The sequence below is a fragment of the Crocodylus porosus genome, unplaced genomic scaffold (genome assembly GCF_001723895.1).
Source record: "Crocodylus porosus isolate Cpor-Errol unplaced genomic scaffold, CroPor_comp1, whole genome shotgun sequence".
Lineage (NCBI taxonomy): Eukaryota > Metazoa > Chordata > Crocodylia > Crocodylidae > Crocodylus > Crocodylus porosus.
The window spans coordinates 104,821,153-104,834,691 of record NW_017728943.1 but is presented as its reverse complement, the minus strand read 5'-3'; the positions used below and the strand labels follow the sequence as shown (position 1 = coordinate 104,834,691).

General features: G+C 44.8%; 1 long non-coding RNA gene across 1 annotated transcript in view; it reads left to right on the top strand.

Annotated features, from left to right (window-relative positions):
* Nucleotides 1–12,553, top strand: part of LOC109320038 — a 19,412-nt gene extending 6,859 nt beyond the window's left edge. The window contains exons 2-3 of the long non-coding RNA XR_002103704.1: nt 1,521–1,523; nt 12,470–12,553. This is a non-coding gene — a long non-coding RNA (uncharacterized LOC109320038). The remainder of the gene's footprint in view (nt 1–1,520; nt 1,524–12,469) is intronic.
* Nucleotides 12,554–13,539: the final 986 nt, after the last annotated feature.

Below are 13,539 nucleotides of genomic sequence, written 5' to 3'. Positions count from 1 at the left end.
AGCACTCTTTCCTGCTTATGCAGGGGGTCGGACTCGATGATCTATTGAGGTCCCTTCCGACCCTAGCATCTATGAATCTATGAATCCTGCTAAAGGTGGTGCGTGTAAGCACTTGGTAGGATGAGTGCCATGAACTGCCTGAACTCTGGCTGATCACCTAAGGAGAAGAGCTGACCATCCAGAGCAAGCATCTCCTTAGTGCTCTTGGTGACCTCTCTTACCCTTGCAATGCACCCCCTTTTGTCTGCGGCTTTCCCCCACTGCTCTAGGGTGGCCTGCCTCTGCTTTGGGGGGATGGAGGCTTTGGAGAAAGAGGGGGGCTTATCTTTGGGTATTCTCCCACTGGTGCTAGGATGAGGAGGAAGAAGGGCAAGTGGGTGCTACCTCTTGAAATGCAGCAGCATCACTGTGGTGGTGAAGTGTTTCACCTCCTTGCTCCGGCTGATCTGCCTTTGGCAGTGCTGGCAGATAGAAAACCTGGGATCATCTACTAGCTCAAAATGTTCCCACACTACACTACCCCTCACTTCTGGGTTGAGGGTGGGGATCCTGCCTTATCCCCCTCCTCAGCAGGCTGAGACACAACAACAGGAGAAGCTGACTCATCTGAGCCACTTTGCCTCCACAACCTCAACCTCCTCTGAGGTGCTTTCCAGAGAAGGAGGTCTGGCTTAGGGGAACTTTGAGGAGTGTGGATCAAAATTCATATTCCCCCTCATTCCCCAGAATTTCTTTTGCTAGGGTGCTCAGGTCCCTTGCTTCTAGATCCAGCTCCTCCTCTGGCACTTGGAGGCTCATGCTGGGAGATGAAATTGGGGTGGAGGAGACTGTCATTCTGCAGCTGGTGGCTATTTCTGGTGTTGGGGTGGTGGTGCAGGTGCAGGGACAGGTACTGCTCCAACCTCCTTGCTCCCACTGGCAACAGAAGATTAATCACTGCCAGGAAAGAGGATACATCTATAATTTTTTGGGGCTTGCAGCTCTAGTTCTCCTCCTACCCCATCTAGCCCCTTTCCCTCCCCTGGCAGAAGACCTGGCACCTGTCTTTCCAGCATGCTTCATATTGATCTTCCCTGTGCTGGAAAATCTGTCTGTGTGTGCGTGCAGCTGTAATATCTCTTCTGTCTTTGTGTGTAACTAACTAACTAATATCTCTTCTTCTCTTACTACTGTATGTGTCTGACTTCTTCTGTGTTGTGTTTACCATATGTGTGAATAATTAATAATATTAATACCTCCTCTTCTTCTCTGTGTATGTGTGTGAGTGTGTGTAATGTATGTGCTTTACTGCACAGTGATGAATCACACTGCCAGGGAAAACACAGCTTTCTTTTTAAAAAGTGTGTGTGTGGGTGGAGGGACAGGGACAAAAGCAAATAAGAGGTTTTTGGGGAAAGAATAAGTTGAAAGAAATGGATTGGATGGGGATAAGTGGAGGGATTCTAGGCAAGGGTAATTAATAAGCTATATCTGATCCTTTCCAAGAACAGAAACTAGCAGAGATTGACTAGGAAGCCAAGCCAGTACAGTCCTTTTCAGATACTGTTTCTCAGGCATAAACAGTTCACAAAAGGGACAGAAAGGCTGCAGACAGAGGCTTATATGTTGTTTCTACGTCCCTCCCCCAGAGCATGGTGGTTGGAAGGGGGCTCAGGGAAAGATCACAGTCACTGGCTAGGTACAGATGTTAATCTTCCCCCCAACTGCTTCCCCTCCCTCTTCTCAGTTACTGTTCCCCTGAAAGACTGCCTTCTGAATCTCTGAATCACCAAATCTTTTCCAAATCTTTACCAAATCAATTTGGAGGCTCTGAATCAATTTGGCGGGTTTTTTCCCCTCTTGATTCAATTTGGATTCAGTGGTTTGGCCTCTGAATTGGGCTGAATCTTCTCTGAATCGAATCAGAGACTGAAGCTTTGCACACCCCTACTATCTAGCCTCTCTATTCCCTGATACTATTCAGTCACCAGTAAATGAAACACCTCCTTTGCCTAAGAAATGGAATTTCATCAATAGGCTGGAGTATTTGTTCTTTTTTCTGTGCTGAGATGTTAATAAGGCTTATATTTTCCAAGACTTCCCTGGCCTGAACAATATTGAAACTAATATTGGTAATAGACGCCTAGTCTGAATGACCCAACTCTCAAACTAGGTATCAAAAACTTTATTTCATTTTAGAATTAAATTAAATTAGACACTCTTACTGTGGTCTGTCTTAAGAGATATCAGTTCAAGGAGGTAGCTTCTGAAATGATGAAGTAAAGAACATAACAGGGTAAAAAGTATTATATTTGGCCCTGCAGAGATGTAAAAAGTAGCGTGGCAAGGTTTCTTTCATTTTGTTCCAGGGGGGAAAACAAGACATTTTGTTGTTTCCTTGACAGGCCCTTTCACCATAACTGCTCTGAGGCAGGAGTAGAGGACTCTTGTAGACAAGGGTTTTTATCAGTGCAGAAAGAGGAAGTGGCCCAAAGATTAAATGTTTTCTGGCATTTTCTTGTAAGGCAAGAAAAACATTGAAGAAGGGCAACCCAAGGGAGGGATGGGGAATATTAGATGCTTGCTACTTCTCTTGAACATGAACAAAGGAGTAAGGACCAGGACTAAATGCTCTTTGAATGGATCCTTTTTATGATGGCTCCCAGGCAGCGGGCCCCAACTACCAACTCTAGCACCACCTCTAGCATCAATGTGTAAAACACCAGAATTCTGCAATTGTTGTGTTCCAACTGCTGTGTTGTAGAATCAGAGAATCAGAGAAAATTAGGGTTGAAAGGGACCTCAGGAGGTCATCTAGTCCAACCCCCTGCTCAAAGCAGGACCAGCCCCAACTAGATCATCCCACCCAAAGCTTTGTCTAGCTGGGTCTTAAAAACCTCCAAGGATGGAGATTCCACAACCTCTCTGGGTAACCTGTTCCAGTGTTTTACGACCTTCCTAGTGAGAAAATTCTTCCTAATATCTAACCTAAACTTTGTTTGCTGCAACTTGAGCAGCATCTGCCATCTGCCGCCACTGAGAACAGTCTAGCTCCATCCTCTTTTGAACCCCACTTCAGGTAGTTAAATCCCTTCTCAGTCTTCCCTTCTCTAGACTATATAAACCCAGTTCTCTCAGCCTCTCCACATAAGTCATGTCCCTCAGCCCTCTCACCATTTTTGTTGTCCTCCTCTGGACTCTCTCCAACTTGTCCACATCCTTTCTGCGGTGGGGGGCCCCAAACTGAACATAGTACTCCAGATGTGCAGCCTCACCAGTGTTGAATGGAGGGGAATAATCACTTTCTCTGACCTGCTGGCAACACACCTACCATTTCAGCCCAGTATGCTGTTGGTCTTCTTGGCAATAAGGGCACACTACTGGCTCATATTCAGCTTATTGTCCACTATAACCCCCAGTTCCTTTTCTGTAGAGCTGCTGCCCAGCCAGTTAGCCCCCAGTCTGTACCAGTGCATGGGATTATTCTGTTTTAAGTGCAGAACTTTGCACTTGTCCTTATGGAACCTCAGGAGATTTCTTTTGGCCCAATCCTCCAATTTGTCTGAATCCTAGCTCTACCCTCTAGCATATCTACTTGGGCTGTGTGAAGCTTCAGTCCCTGACTCAATTCAGTGGAGAGTCAGCCAGTTTTGATGGCTGAATCTCCACATCTGAATTGAATCAGGAGACCCTGTAATCTCTCTGAATCGAATTGAAACCCTCCAAATCAATTCAGAGAGATTCAGAAAGATTAGGTGATTTGGACATAGACACAGCTTTAAATGTTTTTTCTACATACCTCAAGGTACCAGGAGGCTCATGAATGCTGTGATGGTGGAGTGGAGGGAACATCCTGCAGGAGCACAGGAGGCTCCCCAGCATGCTTGGCAGCAGACCCAGAAGTGAACCAGAAGCCCCAGTCCAGAAGTACTTCTGGTCTACTTCTGGGTTCACCGCTGAGCACATAAGGGGTTCCCTGCGCTCCTGTGGGATGCTCCATCTGTCCCAGTATCACAGAGTTCACGAGCCATGCCAGGTACCTCAAGGTATGTAGAAAAAACATTTAAAGCTGCATCTATGGCTGAATTGCTGATTCTCCAAATCAGCATGGAATCCTAAGTTTTGGATTTGGCCGAATTGAATTGGAGACAGTGATCCAAATCAACAAATCGAATCACTGTCTCTGATTTGGGCTGAATCCGAATTGAATACGGTGAGTTTTGCACACCCCTAGTATCTACTGCTCCCCCCAGCTTGGTGTCACCTGCAAACTTGCTGAGGGTGCACTCTGTGCCATGTTCTAGGTTGCTGATGAAGACATTGAACAAAACTGGCACCAGAACCAACCCCTGGGGCACTCCATGTGATACTAGCTACCAGCTAGACATTGAACCATTGATTACTACCCTCTGAGCCTGATGTTCCAGACAGTTTTCTATTCACCTTACAGTACATTCATCCAGCTTGTACTTCCTTTGCTTGCCTGTGAGAATGTTGTGGGAGACTGTATCAAAAGCCTTGCTAAAATCAAGATACATCACATCCACTGGTCTCCCCGCATCCATAGGGCCAGTCATCTCATCACAGAAGGCAATCAGGTTGGTCAGGCATGACTTGACCCTGGTGAATCCATGCTGACTGTTCCTAATCACATTCTCCTCCTCCAAGTGCTTAGAAATGGATTCCTTGAGGAACTGCTCCATGATTTTTCCAGGGACTGAGGTTTTTGTTTTGTTTTCATTTTTGGCACTTATGCACTCCTGTGCACTTATTTCCCAGAAGCAGAAAAGGAGAGGATGAGGCAATAGTCATGTTTCAGCCCAAGAGCCTCATGATTAAGACACTCACCAGAGGCATAGCTGACACAGCTTGTGCCCAGGGCAAGTGGCTGCTGCAAGGGTCAATGATACCAGACTGCATGGAGACAACTATTTAAAAGCTGCACCAGCACCTCCCTCCACAGCACTGGCTTCCCTGCAAGAGAGGCCAGCACCAACCTTGCAGCTCCGCCCAGGATGGATCCAAGGGTGGTCTGGAAGCATGGTTGTACGCCCCTTTGGTTGTTTGCTGCATGTTCAGTGAGCTCTCAGAGCTCATGCACACACCATTGCAGCTCCTGTGGAGAGCTCTGCATCTGTTGCCAGCTCTATAAGCTCACCACTGGCTGTGGGGGAGGGGGGAGAAGAGATGCTCTGCCCAGAGTCCCTGTTCCTCTTTGGTCTTCCCTTCTTTTCTACTCTCTGAATTCAACAGGAGGAGAAAGGAGGGGAGCGCAGCCAGGAGCATTGTGTAGCCCTTGTTTTCATGCTGTTCCTAAGGCTCTGTGCCACTGCTGCTTCTCCCGTCTCCTCGAGTTTCTGCTGCTGAATTCAGCTTGGTGGGGGAGGGGGTGGAGAGAGAGCGCAAAAAGCAGCAGGCTTTGGAGCTCCTTGACAGCAGGGACTCTGGGCAGACCCTTCACTGGCATCCAGGATCACAGTGAGAGGCTGCAGCCACTTCCCTTTCAGCTGGGTGGCACATGTACAATGAGCTGTCTTCACCGTGCATATGTGTGGCTGCACCCCTGCCTCCACAATCTTGGATCTATTTATGGCTACTCCTCTGCCTTGACTGCTAGAGCCACTGCAGTGAAAGTGCAAAGTATAGCAGGGGGGAAGTAGGGAGAGTCCTGTCCCTGCCTCTCTTAGCATCCCCCTTAGGCACTGCCCAGGGCTAGTACCCTACTCACACACCTGCAGTTCCACTACTGGCATTCACTCAGGAAGCAGGAGGCTGAGGTTCTAGGTCACCTTCTCCCAAGGGCAGATTTGAACCTACAAAGTGGTTTAAGAACAAAGCCACAGGCTAGGTATTGCCCAGGTGCCTTTTCAGTGCTCTTTGGAGCCATCGTCCATGAGTAGTTAAAAGGGAGAGAGATGTGGGGCCAAAAGGAGGCCACGAGGAAGTGTGCCTCAGAGGGAAGTAAGTATCCTGTCTTGGATGGGCAAGCTCCCTAGGTTTTAGCCTGGGTCTTCATTCCTAATGCGGAAGAAACATCTCCGCTGCTCTCTGTCCATTTTATCTGATGAACAGTAAATGCAAAACACAGTTGGTCAGCTTCAAAAGGTGGGCTAGAACAAGGTCTGTAATATGCTTAATTTGTGACCTGTAGTTAGAGCACTTTGCTAGGGAGCATGAGATGCAGGTCCAAATGTCTATTGAGTGAGGGGGACCTAAAATTTGGGTTTCCTACTGCCTGGCCAGATGTCCTAACCACTAGGCTTTGGGGCCAAAACTTGGCATGCTCCTCCTCCTTGCCCATTTTGCTACTAGCAGGCATGCAGAACAATTCTATTTCACTACCAGGCAAAATATAATCCAAAACTATATGTAAGTGCCAAAACCAGCAGTTGTGTGGCTTCATACATTAAATGGATGGAATTCTGCTTCAGATATTTTTAGCACCTTGGAGCAATGGACCTTGCCAGTGCATCCCAAACTGGTGCTCAATAACTTGTCTCTGTAATCCATTCAGTCCAGCAGAATAATGGAGTAGTACCATTTGCAGTTTTCATATTCACTTAGTCTTTCTGACAGGCTTATTCTTGTTCCTCTGTGCCATCCCTATAGGTGTCTGGGTGACACCAGACCACTTTGGGAAGCCAATTCCCTCAAATCCAGCCACTGTTTCAGTCACACTGTATATACTTCTCCCTCTTGAGCAAGTCATAACACCAGCTGACTCATAAACTTCTATTGTGTGCTGATGCCAACACCAAATTATTTATCCATGGAGCTATAAGGGTTGGAAGCCAGTTTCCAAGTGACAGGAGTTGCCTGCTTCCTTAGTTTGAATGTTTTGGAATTGAAGGACTGGGGCAAGCTTCTCACATGTCTCCATTAAAATCTGCTTCATTCTGCAGAAGTTATGTAGCTACTGATGGTAATCCCAGGGATCTGCCTGATCATACAATTTGAGTATGCTATTCCAGTTGTCCTTTACCAACCAGAATGTAAAAAATTCATAGCCTTTACAGCAGAAGACTGGTATCTTCAGTCTGCCCTGGACAAATTGCTCTTCCATGGCTCAGGAACTGCTGCTGAAATGTCAGTCATTCTCTCACAAAATTTCTACTTGAGTAAGAATATTTCTGATTCACTGCTGACTTAAATGGAGGTAGCTCCATGAAACATACTGGAGCTGGGACCCTTTAATCCAGTTCTGAATTCAACTCATTGTGTTTTAAATAGTTTGCCGTGCTTTGGACAACTGGCCTTATACCCCTGTGGTATAAGGACCGCATCAATACAGTTGCTAGGATTGCTGCAGCTCTGGTTTTATGGATTGAAATACAATAACCCACTGGTCTCTCTGGACAGCTGTAACCTCTTAAGCTAGGGTTGGACTAAATAGCTTAAATGACTTGACTAGCTGCCAGAATGCCTGAAGCAAAAGGTTGCCAATTAAATGATAAACAAGTATTTGCCCCTGATTCTGGGGTCCATTGGAACTGCAGGTGACTATTAACTTTTTGGATGGTATCACTTAAATGATCCTGGCTCATCCAAGCCAAATTCTGGTGAGCTGCTAGGTACAAATCATTCATTAAGCTGGAGCTTAAGGATGCAGTCTCAGGCCTAAAATGTTTCCATATCTAGATACCAGAAAAGCACTTCAGAGTCACTGGCATGGCAAGTGACAGAATGAAATAGTGTGAGACAGGAACTAAAAACAAGAAGTGCAAGAGCTACCTGACATCTGTTTAAATAATTAATTGGACATTTTGGAACCTAAAATATATTCAAGTCAAGTTTTGATATCAGTTTGAGCTGGTCCTTACCGTACCTGCACTGATATATGCTTTCCCTGCTCCGATCTAATGGTTGACACACCCAGCCAAGACTCTTAGGTTTTCTATTTTCCTGTCATAACTGTAGTAACTCTGGCATCAACAGGCATGCTACCTCTTGCCAATCTTCTGCAGTCACTACAGCTCTCTTATGTTTATGCTGTTTGCAGCAACTTTTAGCTAGACTTGGATGAAAGTAGCACAGACCATTACTTCTCTCAGCCTCCTTTGAGCTAAAAGACTCATCAGGTAATTTGCATTCACCCATCCTGGTCCCCCAAGATGACAAGCACTGGAATGTTTCCTCTCCCATCTGTGTAAATGTGAATTTCCCCCCCAAGGTTCTTCTTTCCCTAATTAGGAAGAAACAATCTCCCAGAATACTGTGAAAACATGTTCTTCCTTTCCAGACTTCACCAGAAACGATATTAGGTTAATGTCTAAGCAACAGTATAGAGTAATCAGGTTTAGATTCCCCTCTTGGACCTCATGAGGGACATTACTATATATTTTGATCTCATTGAGCACACTAGAGGCTTTAATACTAGCTGTCCATCTCAGTTTATGGATCAAGTTTTGTCCAGTCTCTATCCCCAGAGGCAGCTGCTATCCTCATTGTTACCAAGAAGAACATTTGCCATCTGTTAGCAAGGGTCTGAAACCTTAGCTAGCAGCTACCCCCATGGATGTTTTAATTGCTTGTAAAATAACACTGACATACCAGCTGCAGTGCAGATGAAGTACAAATACAGGCACAGTTGCAAAAACCTATGTGTTTGTGTGCATGCACACATGGGCAGGTACATGTCTGAAGAAACATTTCACCTTATTCCCACAGTGATGTGTTTTACATTAGACAGTCAGACCTGCTGATGTGCAAGCGAAGTCTTGTGTGAATCCTGTAAAGTTCTTCCTAGAGCAAACTTGGACAAGCTGGCTGTGCTGTGCATACTTAGCAAGTATGATAATAAGCATATTCCATTCAAGAATCTCCTTGCTAGAAGTCTGTATAATTCACTCCTCCCAGAACACCAGATTATAGTTGCAACAGAAGCTCTTTCTTACGTGTTATACACCCTGTACATTACGGAGGCTACTTTACTTCTTTGTCATCTAAGTGAAGGTGTACATGAAGTGGCATGCAGTACTTTATTACCACAGAGATTTTCGATTGGATTTTAGCCAGCCCCTGGATGAAAATTCAGCAGGCTGTTGGGGGAGAGAATAATACCGGTCAGAAAGAATAATAGTGTTCCCTTCTAATGACCCCCAGATAAGGAGTGACAAGGTGAGGATGGGCCAATCTGGCCACAGAGTGAGGAGCACTCTTCTCCTTCTCTGAGGCTGTCAAAGGTATAGCACCAGACAATTATGTACATGCTGGGAGAACCCAGAAAAGAAGCTGGCTGAGTCAAAGCAAAGGCTTTGGGAATTATAGTAGAGCCAAAATGAAGGCTCCTGTAGTAGCCTTCCAGCATGCAGAGCAGAAGCCTGCCCTTGGGGGAAGGCTGATGATGAATTTGAGAGATTTAAGGCCCTGCAGATGTCACCATGGAAAAGACGCCATCTTGGTTTGAAATACCACTTCCCTTCACCCAGAAGAATGCTCTCCAACCCACATGGTCTGTGATCTAGTCACTGGACTGTGACTCAGAAACTGTGGGCGTATCTACATGAGATACTTTACTGTGCATTAGACTAAGATCATGCGCAGTAAAGTGTCACCATCTACACGTGTGCTGGATTTACTGAACACTAAATTAATGCAATGCACCGTTTGCTAGTCCCAACACATACAGGTACTAGTTAAATGGCATATTAGGTAATGTGTAGTAGTGCAGGTGTAGAAGTTGATCAGGAGCAATTCTGGTCCCAGTCAGCCCAGGCTGCAGGGGCTGTTGCTGCCTGGCTGAGCCCTGGTGTGATGGGAGCTGTGCTGGCTACAGGAGCAGCTGTCTCCTGGCTCTGTGCACTTTGGGATGGGTCCTGATGTGTGTGAGGCTGGAAGACAGCTGCCCTTGCAGCTGACACAGCTCTCTTGGTGTCCCAATGTGCATGGGGCCAGGAGACAGCTGCCCCTGAAGCCAGCACAGCTCTCTTGGTCCCTTGCAAATAGGGAGTGGCCCCTATGCCCCCCACCAGTCCCTATGCTGGCACCTAGGGGGGCCTGGAACTCCCCCTGGCTGCTGCAGGGGCCGAAGCAGGGCAGGGGCAGCCTTGTTCTGGGCTGCCTCCCTTGGGCACAAATCTGCACCCTACAGGAACACGTGTAGGTGTATTCCTGGTCACAATTTACTGCACCTTATTTTACTGAGCAGTAACATTACTGTACATTAATTCCACATGTAGATGCACCATGTTAAAACTAATCCGAACTCTGGCACAGATTTGTCGTGTGACTTTGGACAAGTCACTTAACCTTTCTAGGGCAGATTATAAACTCTTTCTACAGAATGATAGCATGTGGCAATACTAGCCCACAAGATCCTGTTCCATGTGCTCCTCTTTGGAGGATGCTGAAAAGAGAGGACTAGCTATTTCCTGAGTAACCCACAATCTTCTGGGATTGTGTCTCCAGAGAAGGCCTGCTAGTTCCAGTGTTGGGTTTTATAGTCTGTCAGCACACTGGGTTTTATGAATGTGGTTAATGAGATTGTTAGCTATATAAATTGCATACTAATTTCTTTGGTAATGTCTGCCTTTAGTACAGAGAGCTGTGTCTGAGAGATTAACAATCACTCTGCTATCTCAGAGCTGAGCCCATAATAATCCCTATGGTTTATAATCCTCTTGTTTCATTTTAAGCAGGCAGAAGTTAATCCAGCTCTTTCTTGCTGAGGCACATCAGACAGTCTGTCTAAAATTAAATAAACTCAATTAGATTACAAGGTACTTCAAAGATACCCCACCTTGAACAGTTTGTGAAATGAATTTGATTTAATGGGAATCATGTGATAATAGTGAAAGAAAAATTCATCATCAGAAATAGGTTTTTCTCTTTAGGTTAAAAATCCTGGCCTAATAAAAATCCACAGCTGGTGTCTGTGACATATCCAAATCAGCAGGAGGTCTGGAATCTGTTTTGAGTTACTGCACTCTGTTTTAAAATGGCAGTTTTTTAGCTCTTTGCAAACCTTTTACTTCAGTCCAGAAAGTGGAAATATATCATGAGAAGGACCAAATATAAGGTGTTCAGGACCTACTATTACTTGAAATAAACAGCAGAACTGCCATTGACTTCAGTGACAATAGGATCATCCTTAGAAGCATATGAGCATGCACCTTTTCCTATCAAGGTCTGATTAAAGTAACTTCTGAGGCAAATACAAAAAGTGGAATTGTTTCATTGGTAAGTAATTTGCCATGACCAGCAGAAAGAAAAGGAAGATTAAAGTAAGCAAAATTCAGAAAAAAGAAAGCAGTTAATCAGATGGTTTGCTATTCTGCAGTGGGCATCTTTACCTTATTTCACCTGAGTCTGGCACCCAAGCCCAGAAGTGCACTGCAATGCAGAAGGCAATCCCCTCCCTTTTTTATGACTTCTCAGTCAGCTATCAGTCTGGAATGAGACCACTTACATTAATAATGCTCCTTCCTACACAAAAATCACAGGGGCAAATTTTTATAGCTTGATGTCCAACCTCTACCCACATTATTTTTTTGTGCCACTGTGTTTTCATGCAAAAGGAGTATTGGTGCCATAGGTGTCTGTGTAGAAACAGCACATGCGCATTTTTTAGCATAACCTTGGATCCGGTCTTTGACAATTTGTCCCACTTTTTGATAATTTTTTATTGAATGTGCATTAAAGATTATTTTAGGTTCTTGATTCCTGTTTCTATGGTCCAGAGTGACACCTAATGGTATAATATCAGATTGCACCTTGATTAAGCAATTGAATAAATACAATCCCCTGTCCAGTCATTCATCAAATGTTGAGAGCAAGATAGATAAAAACATGACTTAAAGCAAACAAATCAGTTGGGTCAGATCCCAGACTGGTTCAAATAATCATACTTTCATTGAAGTCAAAGCTGTGCCAGTTAGTGGTGGCAGTAGCAGCAATCCTTCAATGCGAGGATGATCTCTACAATGGCTCCTTGATGGGTCTTAGGTGCCGTAAGAGTCCAATCCTTGAGCCACAGCCCCATCCACAGAAGTTGCAGGTCTTTCTGCAGGGGAGAATAGGTCATAGGTTAGGATTTACCAATTTTCCTTTCTCAGTTCTCTCTTTTCTGCTTTGAGGGTAAGATGCTTTATTTCAAAACAGGCTGCTGCTTGCTTGAGGTTATAGAACTATTGGAGAGGCTTGGCAGGCAGCTCTTCCTACTTCTGGATGTCAACATCCATTTCCTTGAGATAGGACATCAGTGTGTCCTTTTAGAATTTCCTTTGGCCACTGTGAGATCTCAGACTGTTACTGAGATAGGAGTAGAGCACTTGTTTGAGAACTGGGCATCTTCACACAATGTCTGGTTCAGTGAAATTGGTGCTTGAGGATTACTGGTTCAATTCTGGTAACATTGGCTTCAGCAAGGATGCTAGCATTTGTGCAGCAATGTTCCTATTTGATATGGAGGATTTTCCAGAGGAGTCATTGGTGATACCTCTCCAGGATCTTGAGAAGATGATGGTAGCTCACCCAAGTTTCACATCTGTAGAGGAGGGTAGGGATGATAACTGCATTGTAGACCTGGATCTTGGTGCCTTTCCAGATATCACAATGAATAAAGACATGGTGAGCAATTTCCCAATGGAGACACTTATGTACTGGGTCCTGTGCTGGATCTCCTCATCAGCATTCACTGTCTGAGAGAGGTGGCTACTGAGTTGGGAGAAATGCTTGACTTCCTCCAGGGTTTTTCCCTCAGTGGTAATCCAGGGTGGGAGGGGGTCAAATTCATGGCCTGGGACAAGCTGATAGAACACTTCAGTCTTTTCCCCGTAGAGACAGAGAGGCCCAAAGTTTGGTAGGCTTCTCTGAAAAGACCCAGTACAGTCTGTAGGCCTTGCTCAGTGTGCTCAAATATGGCAAAGTCAGCATGAAAATCAAGGATTGTTGTCTTGAGTACTTCAGTCTTTGATCGAAAACATCCCAGATTGAAGAGCCCTCCATTCATTCACTATTCTATGTCAGTTCCAGAAAGAAGGTGGTCCTTAATGAGAACCAAGATGACTTTTAAAAAAATGGTGAACAGAACTGGGGAGATGACATATCCTTGCTTGACCCCAGTTCGGATGACAAACGGATCTGTCTCCAACTACTGCATAGGACAGCTGCAATCATTTGGTCATGAAGAAGCCTCAGAACCTTGATGTGCTTTGGAAGACAAAGGGTGAAGAGCATAATTAAAGGCCCAGTTCTGTTCTTATACCCGTGCTAACCTGATTAAGTAAATGAACCACTTGAAAATATAGTGAAGTGCAGTACATGGGGCTATATCTTACATCCATATTTTATGCACATAAATGAAATAGTTGGAAGGAAATGAAATTAGAAAACCGAAATTAAGTACTTCATTTTGATTTTGAATTGCTTGAATTTTTTTCTGACAGTTTCTTAAGCAAATTCCTACAAAACATTATCATTTTGATGAAACAGTATTTTACATTTGTTGTGTTGAATTTTTAAGAAGCAGCTGTACCTTATAACATTATTTTTAGTGGTGCAGATAAGAGAAACTTTCATTCTACCAAATGAAAAATACATCTATATGTGTCATGCAGTCTC